The sequence below is a fragment of the Martes martes genome (genome assembly GCF_963455335.1).
Source record: "Martes martes genome assembly, chromosome: 8".
NCBI lineage: Eukaryota > Metazoa > Chordata > Mammalia > Carnivora > Mustelidae > Martes > Martes martes.
Window position 1 is genome coordinate 131,865,933 of NC_137895.1, and position 21,672 is coordinate 131,887,604.

Here is a 21,672-nt window from a genome sequence, read left to right on the forward strand (position 1 = left end):
TGCAGAAAGCCTCAGCACTTTCAGGCCTTCATTAAGCAGACAACATGCTAGTGATTTCTGAGTTAGACAGATCAGCACTCATCTAGAAAACCCGGGGACTGTGAAGGTACTCTACTTGACCAATAAAGTCTTTTCCCCCACGTGGTTTACAATAAAAATCCTCATAAAATCCCCACTTGACAGTGGAGTAGACAACTACAACCATCTTAGAAATGGAGAAATGGGCAGATATTGTCGAAATGATTTGCTTCGAGTTATTTCAGAAATCAGCAATAAACCAAGAGGAAACCCTGTTCCTATTCATTAATGTTACACTCGTGGCTACTTCCAGTTACATATGCAGAAGTGGAGAAACTCCTAGCAACGGTGATCGGAAAAAAAAGTCAAGATTATAGATATAAACCTCTGCCTAACAAAGGATAATTATACCTTTGGTTATTTCCCATTTAATAGATCTTTCTGCCAAAATAGTACGTTGCCCCTCAGGGCATATCTCTTATATTTTTCGCCAAAAGCCCCAGAATTACACATTCTAGCCACACTGCTTCAAAAACCTCTAGACACCTCAACTATCCAATTTCCCTTATTAAGAAAAAGGCCTTAAGGGCCAGCGGCCACAAGTAGGGCAGACAAACCTCAGTCTATCAGAGAGTTGGGTGGGGGGCGGCTGTTACATTCTACTCGGCAAATACACGAAACACAGGCCACAGATACCTAATGCACCTCTATGAGTGTTTCTTCCCCTCTTTTTTTTTTTTTTTTTTTTTTAATTAGGAGCAGTTCTTTATTCCGTGCCAGAATGTCTTTCCAAAAATGAAATGGCCGGTTCTCTCGAAGACAGCTCCTGGCCTTCCTTGTTAACTTTTGGGGCAATCCCTGTGCCCACCGTCCTTCTTTCCAAGCGTCACTCTCCACCCAGAACTAGAAGAATTTCCGAGTCCCGATATCGCATTACGACCGGGAAACATGCATGAAATAACCTTTCTCCCCCCAACATTCTTCCTTAGACCGAAAGCCCAGCCTTCACGTCCTGGGAGAGCGACCCTTGAGTCACAGGCTAGCGTCCCGGTTACATAAGCATGAAATTAAGTTTCAGCTCTTCGAAAGGTTCTCTGCTCCACCAACGGCCACCCCCACTCCCCTCCTCGGATTCTTTAAAGCCGGGGGGAAGCCGACCAAGGGCCTGTAAATTATAAAAGCCCCCACGATTTGGGCGGGCGGCAGCCGGGTCCCCAGCCTCGGAGGCGCACTCACCGGCGTCGGCGGGGGGAGTGCAGCAGGCCGGGCGGTGCGCGCGGCGGGAGGCGCGGTGACAGCGGGGCTCTGTGTCCCCGCGCACTGCCCAGGCGCGCACTGCTCGCGAGTTAGGGATCCGGTAAGGAGGAGGAAAGGGGAGGAGCCGGAGTCTGCACCCCGTGAGACCCTTGCGCAAGGTGCTTTCCAGCTGTGCCGACTGCAGCGGCGACCCGCGCGAACCACGGAAGCGCCACAGCGCGGGCGGCGGACACACCCCCACCCCCAGAGCCCGGGAGTTCGCCCGGCGGCCGGGGGCGCCCTGCAGGGCTGCGACCACGGAGACACCCAGAAGTCCCCGAACGGAGGGTTACCTGGCGGGCGGAGCGCTGCAGCTGCGGCCCCCCCGACGGCTAGGGGCGCTGCTTGTGGCCCAACCGCCGGAGTCGAGCGAGGTCCGGCGGCAGCGGAAGCTGGAGCCCGGGCGACCGATCCCCGAGCGTGGCGCGTCGTCCCGACCCGAGCGCACCAGTGAACGCGGGGCCTCCAGGCCAAGCGGCCCGCCCAGGCCGCCCTCGTCCGCCCCTGACTCACGGCGTCTGAGCCGGCCGAGGGGCGGCGCAGCGGACGCCAGCCGCCGCCTCCCCGCCTTTTCCATTTCCCCTTTCGCTCCGTAAACAGAAAGAGGCTGTCGCGTTGCGGGGAAGCCAGAGCCCCGACTCTGGGAAATTCCGCCCCCCCAACCCCCCGCCGTGCGTCCTCCGGGCGCCCGGGCGGAGCGGGAGGCGGGACTAGGGAGGAGCGGAGCGCGGCGCGGGGAGGGGCGCCGGCCCAGCGCCGGAGATGGGACTCGCCAAGCCACCTGAAGGGCCAGGGACAGCGGCCGCGGCTCCAGTCCGGGACCTGGGACACTTGGGGAATTTCCCTCGGACCTGGGGACCCGACAACCAGGTGCTGTAAGACGCCCCGCAACCGCGCCTGTGCGCCCCTTCCTAGTCCCGGAAAGAAGATGGTGTTTCCTAACGTGCCGGCGCCCTCCGCGCTCCTCCAGTGTCCCAGGCCGCGACGGGGAGGGCGAGCGGCACTGGCCCTTTCCTGCGCCCACCTCCAGCGCCCCGGAGGACCGAGGCGCAGTGGGCTTCCCGCCTTCTCTCAGAGCCGCGTCTGTGCGCACGCGGCGTGTAGCGCGGCTCGGCCCGCGGGCAGGGAGTGCCAGGATCCGCGGTCGGCGCGCACGGCCTCCCGCGTGAGGCTGGGGGGAGGTTACCGCAAGGTGGGCCAGAACCCCGCGGTGTAGCCCGTGGAGAAGGGCCTGTGTCCCCCGCTAGCAAAACCTGGTTTCGTTCTCTGCAGCCTTTCTTGGAACGGGTTATTCGGCGGCGCCGTCCCATTACGAAATGTACCTGCACGGATCGCCCCTTCCTTACCCCGACTGCCATTGTGGGGTTTTCTGCAGCGCTTGGGAAGATCAAAGTGTGTTCATAGTATTCTTCCCTGTTGGGTGTAAATTGTTTCCTCCAGGTGAAGCAGGAAGCGAGTTCTAGAGAAAATAGCGCCTCTGTCTCCGAAATCCACTCTGCTGGGCATTCCCAGTACCTGAGTCGGAACTCACCACCCCCTCGCCCCTCAGTACTTCCCCTAGTAGCAAGCACCTACCATAAGCCAGACATTTTGCAAGACGGCCCGGAGAAAGAATGTGAGGTGGATATTCTCTGGGTCTCACCGACCCGGTCGTTGGGCGTCCCCAGGCAGAGCCCAGATTCAAAAGCCCCACAACTCTGAGTCCGCGCGCGGCCCTTTCCAACACCCACTGTCCTCCTACCCCCGCGGTTTCAGAACTTCATCGGACTCGCTCTAGAGCTTTCCACGTTTCTTCTGTGGAAAGTGAGTTGCTGTTTCGATCCAGGAAAGTCCTACGAAAATTGCTGATGGGCCTAGGCTAGCTGAGGTGAGGAGCAAGACCCTCGCCGAAGGACCTTAACTCCCATCCTTTCTTTGTGCTTCCGGTCAGGCAGGGCTGAGGCTGAAAAGGTGACGAGCAGCGGAGCCCATCGGTAAAAGTGCGCGGAACCAGCAACTAAAACGGCCAGGACTGACGGACGGAGTCGGCACTAAATCGCCACCTCCCGATTATCTTAGCTCCTGGAGTGCTGTGACACGAATAACGCGGGATGCGTGTCAACCCCTGGAACCTTCCAGGTGGTCTCGGGCGGTGAAGGGGTCCCCAGCGGCCGGAGGGAGGAGAAGCCCTTCTGGGCGGCGGGGCTTTTTCTTCTTCGGGAGGGAGGGACTAACTTTGCCGCTCGAACCGGGGAGAGGCAACGTGTGCAGAAAACTGAAATCCAGAGGGCTCTCTAGCTTTTTCTCGGGGAACCAGGTTGTGCCCTCGTTATCTCAAATGGTAACGTGAGAGACGAGAGACGTCCCTCCCTCATCTGTTGTCTTGGAGCGAGGAGGGATGATCTTTATAAGCAATTTAAAAATAGAAACATGGAACCACTCCCCCTTCCACCCCGATGAATGAGCTCATTGAAACCACGCCTCATCTTCTGGGAACTAAGTGTTAGCCTTCCTTCCCACAAAGAGGTCTCCCAAATACAGCTGCATTTTAGGGAGCTGGTGAGACGGCTGCTCCAGCAGGGTGCTCTGGCTGTTCACAACCTGTGGGAGAGCAGACTTCATTAGGTGGGGCGCTTAATTAAGAGGAAGTTTAACTTCAAGCCATTTTTGAAAGTCTAACAAAGATTGAATCGGGTGTCCTGGAAGAGGCTGGAGGTGGACCAGTGAACCGGCAAGAAAAAGTCTGCAGACTGCTTGCCTCTTTCTTGGTCAGGACTTTGTTGCAATAGACTTGCAAAAGGAATCCCGCTTTTTTAGGAGCCTGCTGGGAAAATGAGGTTCCAGCTTGCCAAGGAGAAACCACCTGAGCCAGAGTGTGCACAAGTTACTCAAGAAGCCATTACGATGTACGTTACCAAACAGCTCTTTGGAAGCTGTTGGAAGCCAACAAAATGCACTTTAAAGTTGAATTGCAACCCATTACAGTTTACTTGAGGTTTTCTCCACCTACAGCTTGGCACAGTAGTGGGTTTGTAAACTGTAGTTTGCAAATCAGAACTCGTGTACTCATGGAAACAAAATGATTAGCAACGGGTCAGTCAGGAGCCAGAATATTGATCTCATGTAACCCCAAATGGGGCTCTATACTAATGAACAGGTTATGGGACACGGCTTTCCAATGTTTTGCGGGGTTCTTTTTTATTCATAAAATATATAATTCTTAGAGAATACTGGAATAAGTTGGGGGATACCTATACAGAGCTTGGTGAAAAGTGTGTTTCTTTTTCTTAAATTATAAAATGTGAAGTATTTGAAGATGATAATTAAATACTGAATTTGAATAAAGCTTTAAGTAAGTTTTGTTTTGTTTTTTTCAGAGAGAGAGAGAGAGCATGCACGATGGGGGGGAGGTGTTGCAGAGGGAGAATCTTAAGAAGGTTTCACACTGGGCCCCACCCTGGGGGGCTGAGTCTCACAACCCTGAGATCATGATGGGAGTTAGATGCCTAACTGGCTGAGCCAGCCAGGTGCCCCTAAATAAGCTATTTTTAAAGTTAAGAGGAACTTGAGGCTGATTTCATGAAAATAACTTTTTTGTGCAAGTGTTTGTTGTACCAACTATGCATATTTGCCATTTAAGATATTCGAATAATGATTTGTCCAAACCTCTGATAATAACCTTCAGAGGAGACGCTGTACAGGCAGACGTGTGGTTCATAAACTTAGAATCATTTTTATAACCTTTAAAATTTTTTTAAAGTTAAAATGCCATTTTAAAAATCCAGTAGCTTGTTTTCCTGCACGGGCACCGGGCACCCTTCAATTTCTTATGCTAATGTACGTGGGTTTCAATTATGATCGGACTTTTTCATATTTAAGTCTCTCTAAATGACAAAGCTTTAATTTGCAGAACATGCATGCACTGTTAAAGCAGTTAGCTTGGACCACACTGAAAAAAAACCCATTAGCCCAAAGGATGAAGTATCAGGTCTGGGAGGAGATTCAAGGCCCACTCCCTCATACCCCACCCTCACCGCTAATGCTCCCCTGCCTTGGGCCACGCCCCTCTGGTGCCCGAAACAAAACCTTTGCTCCAGCAAGGCCTGGTCACTGCAGCTACTGGCTGATGGATCTGCTTGGCCTCACTCACCATCTGGAGGTGGATTCGGGATGTCCCTTAGATCTGTAGAGACCACATGCTGTATCATTAAATTCTGTTCTGCCCCAGCAGTTCCCATCCCAGATGAGACTGCGGAGGGGACAGGCCCTAGAGCCCACGGGCCCACCTGATTGCTTTAAGCAATAGGGGTGAGTTCCTATAAAGCCCTCAGGGCACATCTGTATGCAAGGCTAAGCCCTGAGCTCCCAAAGCCATCTCCCCTGCAGATGCTCCCTAGGACTCTTGGCTGTGCGGTGCAGCCAAGGAGGAAAGGGACAATTTCTCTGTCCTCTTCCTTCCTTTCGTCTTCACCTCACCTTTTGGGACACCGTACTCATCAGCTTTTGTCAGCACTGTGCAAAGTGGGAACAGCAACTGAACGAGGGAAATGGGGCCTGAGACAGAGATGGAGTCTTCACGTGGGGGGAAGAGGAGAAAAATCCCCCAGTGGCTTTGGGAAGGGAGGGGAAGTTCCGAAACACTCTTAGCTGTGGGGGCTGTTTATCTATGAGGGCTGTGTGTAAATTGGGCCAGTATGCGACTCACAGATCTTCTGTTCTCACGTGCAGAAAACTAAAATTTAGGTCTTTCAAAGTGCCTCAATTGCACTGTTCTGTGCGATACGTATGATGTTTTATTCATTGCTCTGTGCTATGACTTCCTCAAATTGGAGGTCCTTGAACCGCACTCTGAAAACAGAAACTACTCTATGCTTCACTCTTCCACCTCCCAGATAGAAAGTCCTGGTACAACATTTCTTAATCTCGGGCTTCCGAAATTGCCACAGGGCTGAGGATGCCCCCCAGGAACTGTGTGCAAGGCTTTGGCCTGGGGCCTGGGCAAGTGCTTTCATTGTTCCCATTTTTAGAGGCGGAGAAAGGCTCAGCAGTGGGACTCCCCCCAGTTGCCTGGAGCAGTCCCATGTGGATTTGTGGAGCTTATCCACGGGCAACCTCAGGTAGCCCCTGCCACTCCCAATTAACCTCAGCCCCAGTACTGTGCAATCCCTTGCCAGTGGGGCATGGAAAAGGGACTGCCCACGAGGGGGAGGAAGTAAGTGCTGGCAAGGTATTGTTTGCTGAGGGGAGGCATTGCTGCAAAAAGGTTAAGTACAGTGAGGGGCACTGAGTAATGTACACAATTGCTGAGTCACTGACTTGTCCATTTGATGCTAATGTTACACTGTACACTAATTATATAGCAATTAAAATTTTTTTTAAAAAATGCTAGAATTAGGGGAGCCTGGGTGATTAAGCGGTTGTTTTAGCTCAGGTCATGATCCTAGAGTCCTGGGATCAGCCCCACATCAAGCTCTTTGCTCAGCAGAGAGCCTGCTTCTCCCTCTGCTGGCGGCTCCCTATGCTTGTCTGTCTGTCTGTCTGTCTGTCTCTCTCTCTCTCGCTTTCGCTGACCAATAAATAAATAAATAAATCTCAAAAAAAAAATGTGCTGGAATTAGAAAATAAAAAAATAGATAGTTGCAAATGTACATGGATAGTAGGGAAAAAGCCACACACACACACTAGAATAGCGCACCCTCCCCAGACAGTGACCTTAGCTCTCCTGTGAGATGGAATTCTCCACACACGTGTGGGGCAACAGGTCGCATTATTTCAGCAGCCTCTAAAAGTCGTGGTGTGCTTATCTTCATGTGATTTGTTTTAAATCAAGTGAGTTAAACACGTTTTGCCGTTTGGCCTTCCAGTTACGTTACAATGCTAGAGACAATTGCCAACTGATTTCATCTTTTAATTTTTTTATTATGTAAAGACTGTATTTGAGAGAGAGCGAGCGGGGTGAGAGAGAGCTGGAGCCAGGGAGGCAGAGGAGGGGAAACTGGGACAGCGAGAGAGGGAGAAGCAGGCTCCCGGCTGAGCAGGGTCCATCCCAGGATCATAACCTGAGCTGAACACAGATGCTTACCGGCTGAGCCACCCAGGCGCCCCCAGATTCCACCTTTTTAGAGTGTGTGTGTGTGTGTGTGTGTGTCTTTCGGGGGAGGGGGGTCGACTCTCCTTTTTAATTAAAAAAATGGATTACTGTTCATCACAACTTTTTTTCTTACTATCAAGATACTCTGATGGATGGATTCCGTAATAACTAAGCATCACTGTCGCCTTCAACCATATTGGTTGAAGCTACTGTGTTGTTTTTTTTTTTAAGATTTTATTTATTTATTTGACAGACAGAGATCGCAAGTAGGCAGAGAGGCAGGCAGAGAGAGAGGAGAAAGCAGGCTCTCCTCGGAGCCGAGAGCCCGATGCGGGGCTCGATCCCAGGACCCTGGGATCATGACCTGAGCCGAAGGCAGAGGCTTTAACCCACTGAGCCACCCAGGCGCCCCGAAGCTACTGTGTTTTAAGGACTTACCATGACCCGGGCACTCCCTTCAGCTAGATTACTTCACAAAAGTCCTGAGGTGGACACTAATGTCTCCTTTGGTGTGGGGGGATTTCCTTGTGTTTAATCCATGCCTGTCTAACCCCAAGTTCAAATAGTAACTTCCTACATCAGCCAGCACATGGGTGCCCCCCACGGCAAAGCCTCTCAGGGCCGGGCTGCCATTTGTTGGTCAGCTGGAGGAAAACAGGGCTGACCATAGGCCAACTGGGAAATGCCCTGATGGCTTTCCCATGCAGGTGTCTCCTCTCCTGTCGCCTCTGGCCCCCTTCCTCGAGCTGTGAGTGAATTTCAGGCACACCTCAGGCAGGTGTTTAAATCTTTAATCTTTGCTCTCTCTTCGTGAGAGGAGAGGTTCCAAGGAATTTCAAGAATATTCCAGGAATCCAGATGAGGGGGAGAGCTGAGCCCCAGAAAGACTCCAGAGTAGACAACCGGTTTTGCTCATCCTTACCGTAAATTGGCTTTAATTCCTGTTGGGGTCTGCAGGAACCCAGAGGCCTTCCTGCCCCCCTCACCCCAGAGCTGGGTGGAATGTGGGCTTGTGTAGGTGCCGCTGGGGTCCAAGTTGTTCTTAAGGTGGCTGGGCAGCTGTTCCCACTCGCCCCCCCAGCTCTGGCACAGATACACAGTCCCCAGACCAGCACTGTCCCCCCAGACAAGAGTCCTTTGCCCAGACCCCTACAGACAGTAGTGTGATGGATGGAGCCCGTTTTGACCAGCGTTAAACTTCACAGGATCTGTGACAGCTGCTTGCTGTACAGTCACTATGAAAAATAAAATTGTATGAAATCACAAGGAAATAAAATGGATATTAACGATGAAGGTAACAAATACTAAGAGAGACACTGAAAACTTAGCCCGGATTATTTTGTTGGATTTTCTCATTTCCCAGGCTCCTGAGTTTACTCACGTCTACTATCTGTGTGTGCGGTGGAAATACTAGACTATGACGCGCGCTAACGCATGTCTTTGCAACTCTGCAGTCGGTGGCCTCACCCGGGTAGATTAAAATAGGCCACGGTGGGCGTATTCACACCACGGAAACCAGCAAATGCTACAAACCAGGGCGGGGCTTTGAGAAGGCTGGTTGTTAAAGAGTTAGCGCACCATTGCCTACAGATGAAATTTTGTGTTTTCAGGCACTTTTGACTTTTGAGGTTATTGACTTTGTTTTTACACCTTACTCTCGCTTTTCTAATATTCCATAATACATCTGGATATCTCATTTCCACGCAAGCAGCAGAATATTCAACAAGGTAGACTGATGGCAGTGGGAGGAGACACTTTCACTCCTAATCTGAACTCCCGTGCTGATGGGCTGACTGGATTTGGGATCCAGGGTCCACGTTCACCTAGAGGGATCACCTCGGGAAGTCTCATTCAGTAGATGACAGCCCTAAGATCTGAATTTCAGAGTTCCGGGAGAATGTTACTGGGAAATACTGGGCAAGTAGAAAGGGCACTTTTTGGACTCAAACTTCTGCTTTGTCACTTTCTGTCCATCTCACCCAGGGCTAATCACATAAATTCACAGAGCCCTGGTTTTTGCTGGTTTGTTTGTTTGTTGTTTTTTTGCTTTGTGGAAAGGGAAACAAAAGCTTCTTGGTTTTCATCTTACTTTCCACAATTTCAAAAGCTGATAACACCCATAGCTTTGACATTGGGAGAAAAGTAAAATCAATTATTACATGAATTTATACCACTTTTTAAAGCTTTAGAAGAACATAATAATTTCAGTACTTATTAGTTTTTACTAATACAATAACCCTGAAATGGCCGTAATTAGCCCTGTTTTACATGAAGGCTCTAAAATCTGGAAATAAGTGAGTTACATCACTCAGATAATATACAGATCCCAAATTCTAACCCAGATGTGTCGCTTTCAAAATGAGGTAGGCATTAGATCATTCTGTTCTTGGACTTGGCAGGGGTCAAGTCACTCATTCAAGAGATATGGGGATCAGTGGGCTCCAGGGACACAACTCACATTGTCCAGCATAGTCTGGACATGGGCCTCCAAGGGGGGGAGGACAAAGCAGAAGTTTGAGTCTCTCTTTTCACCTTCAGTGAATTAAAGATGGGGAACCTCCTGGGGTACCACTTGGTTCCTCGTAAATCCCCCATCTCAATGTACACGTTACAGCATTACCTGCTCCAAGAAGAACACCAAACTAGAGAGCACTCCAAAAGTTTGTACTTCTTAAACACTTCAATCTGATTACAAAAGAATTTATGTTCAGTTAAGACATTGTAGAAAGATAGAGATAGTGAAATTTACACCCCCCACCCCAGTCCTGGATCAGACATAATGACTGTCAACGTTTGAGGGAACATCATTCTGATTTCCTTTGTCACTCACAGAAGGGAAGATTTTGTTGCTCTTATATTGGGTAACTGCTGCTAAGATTAACTTGACGAGTGAGAAACAAAGAACGGTCACCACACCATTTTACAGGGAATTTGCTCGCTCATTCGTTCATTCAACACAACCTCGCGTGTATGTTGTTTGCAGTCCCGGCTTCTGGGAAGTAGCAGCGGACAAATTCAGTGGCCTTCAGGGATCCTGCAGCTCAGGGAGAAAGAGACACATACCCAAGGACAAGCACCCTGTAGGAAACGAACAGAGTAGAGGAAGTAAGGGGGTGTGAGAGATGCTTATGGACTAGACCTTGCAAGGGCCAGAGAGCACTTTTCTGAGAATGGAGCCTTCACATAAAGAGAATAATGTATAATGAATGCAACCTGGCCCACACCCCAAGTCACTGCCTAGGAATAGCTGTCACTTAAATCCATACTTCAATTGTGTTATTAGTGGATGTGGATAGATTCTCAAAGTGAGCAGAGATCCTAGAGGTGATCTCATCCAACCCCTTCAACTTATAAATGGCGAAAGTGAGATCAAGGGAGTGACTTATTCAGAATCCCATTACTGACAAAGAGCAGAAACATGTTCAGAGGCTTTTTTTGACCCACGAATCCTGTCTCTTATTAGAGTAACACATAGCTCCTTTAGAGAAGGTTAATATAAAGAAATGTTGCTCTATATCATTCCCATAAATACACTGTAATCAAATGTAATCACGTGCATGATCTTTTTTTCCTGATGCAAGACGAGGGTGAAAGAAAGAACATGCGTTAGTGTTACGTGACATCCAGATGTCTTTTTGTTTTTCTCCTTTCACTTGCTGTGTGATTTGGAAAACCACTTAATCCTTCTGAGCTGTAGTTGCTTATTTAGGGAATGAGGATGCTTAGTAAATATGGTGGTTATTGCAGTGTTTGAAAGGAGAAAGTAGGGCGCCTCGGTGGCTCAGTTGTTAAGCGTCTGCCTTTGGCTCAGGTCGTGATCCCAGGGTCCTGGGATCGAGCCCCACATTGGGCTCTCTGCTCAGCGGGAAGTCTGCTTCTCCCTCTCCCACTCTCCCTGCTTGTGTTCCCTCTCTCGCTGTGTGTCTCTCTCTATATATCAAATAAATAAATAAAATCTTTTAAAGAAATAATATATGCCAAGTGTAAAAAAAAAAAAGAGAGAGAGAGAGAAAGTAGTAAGAGAGTACAGGGGGAAAATGACACAGTTAGTGATAACATTTCACATCTTCCGGGCTATGGGGCAGGGGGGTGGGTAGAGCAGAATTTGGTGGTGGTTGGGTTTTTCTTTCACCTGAATAGGGCTCTGGTTAAGAACAGAAACCCCGGGTCAGTGCGTGGAGAAACCTGGGGAACCAAGTCAGTGGGTCAAAGCCCTCTTGCTGTGGTTTTTCTTTTAAAGATACCAAACCTTCCGGTTTTCTTCAGTGCTTCTTTAATTATGCCTTATTTGTTGCCTCATAAGCTACGTGGTTGTGGTTTCATTTTTACCATGTGCACTGGATTATCCCACTGCAAATCTCCCTGGGGTTCTTGGAAAAATATCTAAAGCCGATAAGAAGCAGGACATTTTTAAGGAAAAACCCAACAAAGAAATTATTAAATTTTTACATAGCTTGTAGAGGTTTTACAAAGGTCTTCAGTGCCTCTTTGGAAAGGTCAGTTTAAAGGCTTATTATATATCTCAGGGGACTGCATAGAGTACTTATTTTTTAGAATACTGGAATAGACTAGAATAAGCCTAACTTTTAAAAATATTTTATTTATTGATTTGAGAGAGAGAGCGAGAGTGTGCACATGCACACAAGCAAGGGAGGAGCAGAGGCAAAGGGAGAAGCAGAAGCAGAGGGAGGAGCACAGGCAGAGGGAGAAGCAGGCTCCCTGCCGAGCAGAGATCCTGATGTGGGGCTGGATCCCAAAACTCCTGGGACCTTGACCCGAGCCAAAGGCAGATGCTTAACTGACTGAGCCACGCGGGCATCCCTGGAATAAGCCTAATTTTTGATGTCTTGGAGCCTTTAGCTATGAGGTTCATCAGGCCGACTTCTCTTTTTCTAACCCAGCTGGGTTGCCACAAACCAAGGAGAAGTGGCTTGATATGGGGAGAAAATGCAGGCTCCATCCAGAGGGATGGAATCACATGGTTCCCAGATACCTGTCTTCAACGAGAGGCTGGTTTCTTCTGTCTTGCAGCCCCGAGCAGGCATTTCTGCCCATAAGAAGACAGTCTTCCTGTAGCTTGGTGGCAGCAGCATTTCCAGAGTGGGGAGCAAAGAAGCCAGTGACAGAGGTTCTGAGGAGGAGCAACACCTGGAGGAGAGGAACACGGCAAAGCCATCGCCCTTCCCTCTTGCCTCTTCGAAGGATCTTTTCTTTCTTCCTTCTTCCTTTCCTTTTTTAAGGAAAAGAAGATATGAGTTAGTATTAAATGTGGCAAGAAGAGAAATAAGTATTTTTTTTAAATATTTTATTTATTTATTTGATAGAGAGAGAGAGAGAGAGATCACAAGTAGGCAGAGAGGCAGGGGGAAGCAGGCTCCCCACTGAGCAGAGATCCCAATGCGGAACTTGATCCCAGGACCCTGAGATCATGACCTGAGCCGAAGGCAGAAGCTTAACCCACTTCTTAGGGTCTAAGGTCATAGAACTCAATATTAAAGTTGGTTCCACCATCAACATTCACATATACGTGAATCCATAGAATTCTTTGTAACTCAAGTAAAAAAATTAGTATAAGCCAATTTAGCAGATATAGGTATTATTATCATTATTATTATGAATATGGCCAAAAAAAAAAAAAAAGCACTAACCCGTTCTCTAGGGAGAAAAGTAACTCTAGCAATAACTAGAGGTGTTTTTCATGTTGTAAAACAATCTCTTCAGAAAAGTGTAGACCCCTCCACGGGATCACACACATGTAGGGATGGTCTTCAGGGGTTGTTCTCAAGTTATAACACATCTAACATCTTGTGAAAAATGCAGACTCCTGAACCCACCCCCCCACCCCCGCCCAGATAGTCTGATGAAATAAGTCCACAGGTAAAGCTCAGTACTCTTGTATTGTAGTAATCTCGCCAAATGCTTCTGAGGCAAGAATCAGGTCCCTGGACCAACCTTAGAAAGCCTAGCCTCCCGAAAAGAGAAAAAACACTCAGACCAGAACATATGAAGTCAAACTGCAGCCAGGTTGGTGTCATACTCCAAAAGCTGATTTTCCCATTTTCAAAACATTTGTTTGCAAGCACTGGCACATGAGGTTAAATCTAATTGACCATTCATTTTCCCCAAACAGCAGCAATCACTTAGGGAAAAAAAAAATCATACAGGAGAGAGAAAAGTCGTCAGTGCTCCTCATTTACATAAAGCCCTTCAGAGGGTAGTGAAGAACTTACAGAGCTCTTTCCTTTAAGGCAACCCTGTAGCTCAGATCTCCGGGGAATTCGCTAAACAGAAGGCCTTCTTATAGTGCGGATGGAAATGCTCCTTGCGATTTCCGGCTGAGTCCAAAAGCCCTCTGCGTATTCTAAGGTGCCTGAATTACTCTCTTTCAGCTTTGGGGGGATTTTGTTTTTTATTTTTTTAAAGATTTTATTTATTGGTTCATCAGAGAGCAAGAGCACAAGCAGCAAGAATGGCAGGCAGAGGGAGAAGCAGGCAGAGGGAGAAGCAGGCAGAAGGAGAAGCAGGCAGAGGGAGAAGCAGGCAGAGGGAGACGCAGGCTCCTGCTGAGCAAGGAGCCCCACCCGGCGGGACTTGACCCGAGGACCCTGGCATCATGAACTGAGCCGAAGGCAGACATTTAACCAACTGAGCCACCCAGGTGTCCCTGAGGTTTTTAAATATTGTTAAAGGACTGTATTTTCCTTCAGACAGAGGAAGAGAGAGACACACAGAGAGCGACCAAACTGGGACTGCGGGTCACCCTGATCACTATTCTGCCTTTACTTAAGGCTTTTTTTTTTTTTTTTAACCTCGGGCAAATTATTTAATTTCACTGTGTCTCAGTTTCCTCACCCCAAAAATGAGACATGATAATAGCTTATTTTATCGATTCTACAAAAAATATTTCCCCCCAATTCTTAAAATCTCTGAAATCAAAGTGTACTTCACTATGACGACAAGAAAGCACTGTGTCATGGGTTAATTGACAGCATTTTTCTCAGTGGTGCATAAAATCAGAGAGTGTTTTATAATGATGGCATCTTAGACTAGGTGAAATATGATAATAATGGCTCTATCCTAGGGTTTTGTGGGACTTAACTGAGTCAAGAAACAAAATGCTTAGAACCAATACCAATACATACCTGGTATTATTCACATAATAAATTAATCTATTAGTGTTCTAATCTGTGGTTGGATTATAAATTAACTAGTTTCTTCTTGTTGCACATTTGGGTTGTTTCCAATGATATCCCTGCACTATATACTGCATTGAATGTAAACCTTTATGTTCATCTCTGATCCTAGAAGTGCAATTACTAGGTCATCAAGCATGAGCATGTTGAGGGATGGACTTGTGATCCTGGTGACTGGATACCTGTAACACCCCGGGGCCTAGTGCTAGTTTGGGTTGAGTGTGAGCCCGGGTTTCTCAACAGTGTCCCCCTGTGGCCATAATGGAAATAGCAGCTGCAGAAAATAGTGTACCGTCAGAAAGGATCAGATTCATCAGTTCTGGTGGTGTGGGCAGAACTGTCTATTTGAAAGGGAGAAGCCTAGGATTCGTGTGTGACTCGAGACAGACAGACTCAGGAAATAGTGAATGTTGCCAATCTGCATATGAGGGCCTAAGCGATTGCTTTTAAATACTGAAAGACGATCTCATTTAGATCTCCTATATGAGCTGATGAAGAGTTCAACATCATTTCTATGGATACGTCATAGGAACAGCTTATCTCTCTGCATAATATAACCATGAAAAAGCACTTTGGTCATTTTATTTGAGCCATAGAAATCCTGGCAAACTCTAAGACTGAATTTTAGAAAGGCCTCTTGGCTTGAACTTCTGGACAAGTCGGATGCCTAGAGCTTAGAAAGACAATGGGGGGCACTTGGGTGGCTCAGTGGGTTAAGCCTCTGCCTTTGGCTCAGGTCATGATCTCAGAGTCCTGGGATCAAGCCCCGCATTGGGCTCTCTGCTCAGCGGGAAGCCTGCTTTCCCCTTCCTCTATGCCTGCCTCTCAGCCTACTTGTGATCTCCCTCTCTCTCTGTCAAATAAATAAATGAATTTTTTTTTTTAAAAAAAGAAAGACAATCGGAAGTGATCATATAATGATGATATTGAATATATTCAGAGCTGTAAGTGATAGTTTTGAGAGAATTTACTATCAGTAGCAAAACTATAAGACCCCAAAGAGATAGATGTAGATAGTCAGTTTGAATTATAAAAAAATTAGAATATATAATTATGAAGGTTTATATGATTTTTAAGTGTAGTTTGACTGTATTTAGAAATTTTTATAGTCAGTTAATTAACAAGTGATATGAAAGCTCTGACATGTTTAAAGGTACTTCCTTTTTTCCCCCTAAATATGCATGGGAAAAAATTTAAAAGCGGCAAAAATGTAGATGTTGAAAATTAATTCTCAGGCACCTGGGTGGCTCAGTCAGTTAAACAACTGCCTTTGGCTCAGGTCATGATCCTGGAGTCCCAGCATTGAGTCCCATATCAGGCTCCCTGTTCAGTGGGGAGTCTGCTTCTCCCTCTGACCCTCGCCCCTCTCAGGCTCTCTCTCTCTCACCATCTCCCTCAAATAAATAAATAAAATCTCCAAAAAAAAAAAAAAAAGAAAAGTAGTTCCCCCTGACTCCCCTGACTCCCCTAATAATTAGATATTGAATTTCTCTCCTTTGAAGCAAATGGTAGATCTGAAGCCTTTTTACATTTTTAATTAAGAAGTGTTTTAAATCTTTAAAATGAAATTCAGAATTACAATGTTTTTATTTTTTATTTTTTTTTAAGATTTTATTTATTTATTTGACAGACAGAGATCACAAGTAGGCAGAGAGAGAGGAGGAAGCAGGGTCCCTGCTGGACAGAAAGCCCAATGCGGGCCTCAATCCAAGCACCCTGGAATCCTGACCTGAACAGAAGGCAGAGGCTTTAACCCACTGAGCCACCCAGGCGCCCCGTGAGTTACAATGTTTTTAAATATTTAAAAATTTAAAGGAAAAAGGTTATAAATAATTCCCTTCTCACAGTTGGTTCATCTCCCGAATCAGTCAAAGCTACCAGCTTTTTGTGCATCCTTCCAGAAATAGTTTGTACACATACAAGCCAAGGGTTTGTGTGTGTGCCTATAGTGTCCTACCCTCTGTTTGTTTTACTTTGCAATTTTCACAATGTATCTTTTTTGTAAAGATTTTATTTATTTATTTGACACAGAGAGAGAGAGATCAAAAGTAGGCAGAGAGGCAGGCAGAGAGAGAAGGGAGGAAGCAGGCTTCCCACTGAGCAGAGAGCCCGATCTCGGGCTCAATCTCAGGACCCTGAGATCATGACCTGAGCTGAAGGCAGAGGCTTAACCCACTGAGCCACCCAGGAGCTCTCACAATGTATCTTGAAGGTGGTTTCAAATCAGTAAATAAAGATCCTCTTCATTCATTTAGGTTATCTGTTCTCTCTCGCTGTAAGAAAGCAGCTCCAAGATCAAGCAGGGGTATACAATACATTTATAAAAGTAGAATTGTGGGATCAAAGGTGTCATGCATTTGCAGTTCTGGTAAGTACCGCTAAACTTGCTGAAGGACACTTTAAAAAGTTCTTCTTTAAGTACCTAAAAGAAACTCAGATATAGTGACCTTTTAATTTTCACTGCAAGCCCTGCTTTCACGTAACAGAAAGGTCACTAATCTCTGTCCAGACTATCTTCATTCCAAGTTGGTAGAATATTAATAAATTCTTCAAGTTTTAAAGCATGTAAAATTACAATGAAAATTATAATAAAAATATTAAAAAATTATAATTAAAAAAGTTATCTTTAAGGGAGTAAATGGAAGAAAAGGATCATCAGATAGGTTGAAATGAAAAGCAACAGACAAGTGTACTAGAGTATGTCCTCTGTCAGCACAAGTACGTCTAAAAAGTTGTTCATAATTCAATGGATTGTGAACCTACTATGTTCTTACTACCGGAGAAACAGGATGAATAAGTCACAGTCCCTAATATCAAACTGCTCACAACCTTGAGTGTGTGCCTGTCTGTTTACCACTCTCATCAGTTACACTGGTTCCCTCCTTCCCGCTTCACTACACCATACCTTTGGGGGAACATCTGCTTTCTACTTCTTTCCCCCTTTTAGCATTTACCAAAGCTAGACCAAAGTAATATACTGCCTAGTCTGTCTTTCCCAGCAGAGAATGGACTCTGTGAGGACAGAAACACTTGCTTTAAGAAACTCTTTGCTTTTTTATATTTATTTCTGTTAGTTTTGAGAGAGAGAAAGAGCAAGTGAGAGTGCACGAGCAGGAGAAAGGGACAGAGGGAGAGGGAGAGAGAGAACCTCAAGCAGGCTCCACACTCAGCACAGAGCCCCGGATGTGGGCCTTGATCTCAGGACCCTGAGAGTGTGACCTGAGCCGAAATCAAGAGTCTGACGCTTAACCCACTGAGCCCAGCCAGGCACCCCTTCAAGAAACTCTTGATGTAAGTCTTGCATAACCTTATACTACTGGCATGTAAGTTTAAGGGACTAGGTCTTAATTGAATTCTAAGTCTTTGTGTTGTGATGAAACAGAAGATCCTGTGTTTCTCTTTCTGCAGTTTATCAGACACAAGGGACAAAAGCAAGATGTTGAATTCCTTTCCTTAAGGACGAACAGAGCAGCTTCCTGGTAGAGGTAGCACTAGAGTCCAGCCTCCTGACTCCTAGGCCAGTGTTCTTTTCTCTGTCTGTCTTGATGCTTTTGCCTGATCTTCAGCTCATATTCAGGGATTGTCCTTCTGCCAGGCACGAGGCTGAGCCTGGAGGTGCCGAGCTATGAGATGTGCTCTTTGCACAGAATGAATGAATGAATGAATCAATCAATCAATAACAAATGGCATGAATTAAAAATATTTATCTCTATTTACCTGATAATTAAGTCAGTCTTTGTACATGTATTAGTCTAAAGCAAGTGAAAGGAGTTCGTGAGTTTTCCTCGCTCACATGGAATGAAAGGTTGGGCAATGTCAAACACTTCATTTACTAAGGGCCATTTAACCACAGGGATCTCCCCTTATTAGAGGATGGCACTAGAAAGTGGTGAAAACATTCAGGTAAGTGTTCTACTGAACACCCAGGCATTTCATAAAGGAGCTCAAGAAGTCTCCGGCATTAGAGCTGTACCTTTCAGATGAGAGGGTAGGAATCTCAGGCATTTGGGGATGGGGGGTCAGGGGGTGGAGAGCATAAAAACCATGGAGTGTCAATCCAATCTTACTCAAAGATGATTTGAAAGGAAAAGTCAAGTAAATTCAAATGCATAGTGAGAAAAGCATTATTTGTCTACTGTTCTAAATATGTAGATATTGTAGAGAATGCAACATTTCCCTGATCTTAAAGATAAAAGATACAATTTCACAGAAACTGAAAAATTGTATTGGTGCATAACTTTCAAAAGTCCCAGAGCTTCTGAGTTTGCTTTTCTCGGCTAGTAGAATTTCCCCTGGTGCCTCTGCATGCTGAGATGTTCTTAGCTAGTATATTTGGCTTTGAACGTGAAAATCCTTCTTGGTGACTCGAACAGGAAACTAGGATCTGAAAAGACATGAGTAAGTTGACCTTGTAATTTATTGCCCAACAGCAACACTTTGAGAGAGAGAGAGTGTTTCAGTAATTACGTGGTCTCAAACAATATATATGGTCTCTGAGCCCTTACTCACACATGTTCACTTTTTATTAAAGACTAACTTAACTTACAGTAAGTATTTCAGTAGCCTGTGAAATGTACACACAATTTTTCACTCTTTTCCCATTGGCTTCCCAATCTGCATAGGATTCTCTTCTCTTTTTGATGATGTGACAAATATCTGTTTGTTTTTTAAGATGGTGATAGGTCAAAAACTCCCTCATTTCCATGCACCTAAGCCTCTGATTTCCCTTCTCATAGAGAACTGTCACTGCTGACAGCTTGGAGAGTGCCCTTCCAGACATTTCCAATGCTGTATTTCACAGGATCTCTCAAAGGAGAGATGGATCCCTCAGCTTCATTGAATCTGATTGATGTCTATGGTCTGATGTCACAATAATATTGATAACAAGTATAAGTATTTGGCAAGATAATTAGTTCGCCAGTCTTTCTCTTAGCCAAATGGCACCACTGAAGTGGCTTGAAATGACAGAAATGTATTGTCCTACAGTCCTGAAGGCTAGAAATCCAAAATCGAGTATTGGTGAGGCCATGTTCCCTCTGAAATCTGTTGGGGAATCCTTTCTTGTCTCTCCCCAGCTTCTGTGGTTTGCTGGGAATCTTTTGCATTCTTTGGCTTGCAGCCACACAACTACAGTCTCTGCCTTGTCAACATATGGCATTCTTTCTGTGTGTCTGTCTTCACATGGCCGTATTCTTGCAAGGACACCAGTTGCATTGGATAGGGGTCCACGCTACTCCAGTATGACTTCATCCTAACTAATTACATCTACAACAACCCTATTTCCAAATAAGGTCATATTCTGAGGTACAGGGAGCTAGGACTTGAACCTATCTTTTTTTTTTTTTTTTTTTTTTTGAGGAAACAATTCAGTCCTCAGCAGTCAATAAACTTTGTAAACCAAAAAAGGAAGGCTACTGTCTGTAACAAATATTCAGGGATATCCAGAAGCTTGATTCTTCTTCCCATGTTCAAGAGAATCTATTTGGGCAATTCTTTTTTTTTTTTTTAAGATTTTATTTATTTATTTGACAGATCATAAGTAGGCAGAGAGGCAGGCAGGGGTGGGGGGAAGCAGAGTCCCCACCAAGCAGAGAGCCTAATGCAGGGCTCGGTTCTAGGACCCTGGGATCATGACCTGAGCCGAAGGCAGAGGCTTTAACCCACTGAGCCACCCAGGTGCCGCTATGTGGGCAATTCTTGATAGACATAGAGAATGAATGAACTGACCTCAGCTAATAGAACCCCCAATTCTTTGACAAAGATTTATTTGCACTAGGCTTTTCAAAAAAGAAATCATTAACAAGAAAATAATCAGCTATCACAGGTATAAATTTTGATTAAATATTGAATAGATACAAAATGGTATTTACAAATATGTGTACGGTAAGAAGAATTCTAATACAATGAACACCCATGGCCCTACCACACCGTTTAAAAAATAAAAAATTACCATATCTTTGAGGTGTACTATATGGAATTTTTTAAATGATAAAAGTTAATACACTGACACCCTCTTTTTGTAAAAATTTTTATACAATTAGAATTCTATGATGTAAAAATTTGAAGTCTTTTCATGCCAGAGGTACCCTCTGGACAAAGTAACTTATTCTTTGTAATAAAGGAAGAGAGTTCAATGGTATGTTTCTACCCTAGTTAATGTAACCAATGATTGATGTTGGAGTTATTTCCATTTTTTGCTTTTACAATTAATGCTGCAGTGAACCTCCTTGTACATATAACCTTGCACACTCATACAAGTATATCTATAGGGTAAATTCCTCGAAGTGGAAATGTTGGGTAAAAGTCATGAATGTGTTTTTTAAACTCACATAATTTGAGTTGGTTTTCTGATACATCGTATTAAAATGCTTCCAAGTAAAAGAATTGTTGCAACAGTCTTGAGAAAATGAGAACAAGTTAGCACTTGAACCCAGATTTAATATTGTGGACTGTAACCTAGTTGACTATTTTACATACAAAGATGATCTCAGTTCACAAAGGACGTCAGGGAAAGCCCCATGATGTGAGGCCACTTGCTGAAATTTTCCTGGGGCAAGTACTCTACTATTATGATCACCAGTGAATTATTCATTTAACAAAAACACCACCTATCTACATCATCTTCATATAGTCCATATCCCGAGTCTGATCCCTTCTCTTGGGAACTAAACACATCCTCTCTCAAGAACTACTAAAGGACATAGCTCAGCAATTTTCTCTTCTGGCTCCCATAACATCTATTTTCTATCTCTACTGGGATTTTTTGAATCAATGTACAAATATGTTATTTCTTCATGCACCATTTCTCTATTCACCTTAGTAGTAAGATCCCTAAAATAATTTTCTGTACCATCTGTTTTAATTTTTCTCCTCTCATTCATGCTTGAACCCATTCCAACTGGGTTTTCATATCCACCTTCCATTAAAATAGCTTTTACCAAGAATATTAGTGACCTCCATATTTCTTGCAAAATCTTTCTCTATTGTACTCATCACTACTGACATACTCATATTTTAATTATATTAGTTTATTGAATATCTCTCCCTACTGAAAGATAAGCCCTATAGGGCAAGGATTTTATCCGTGTGGGTTTT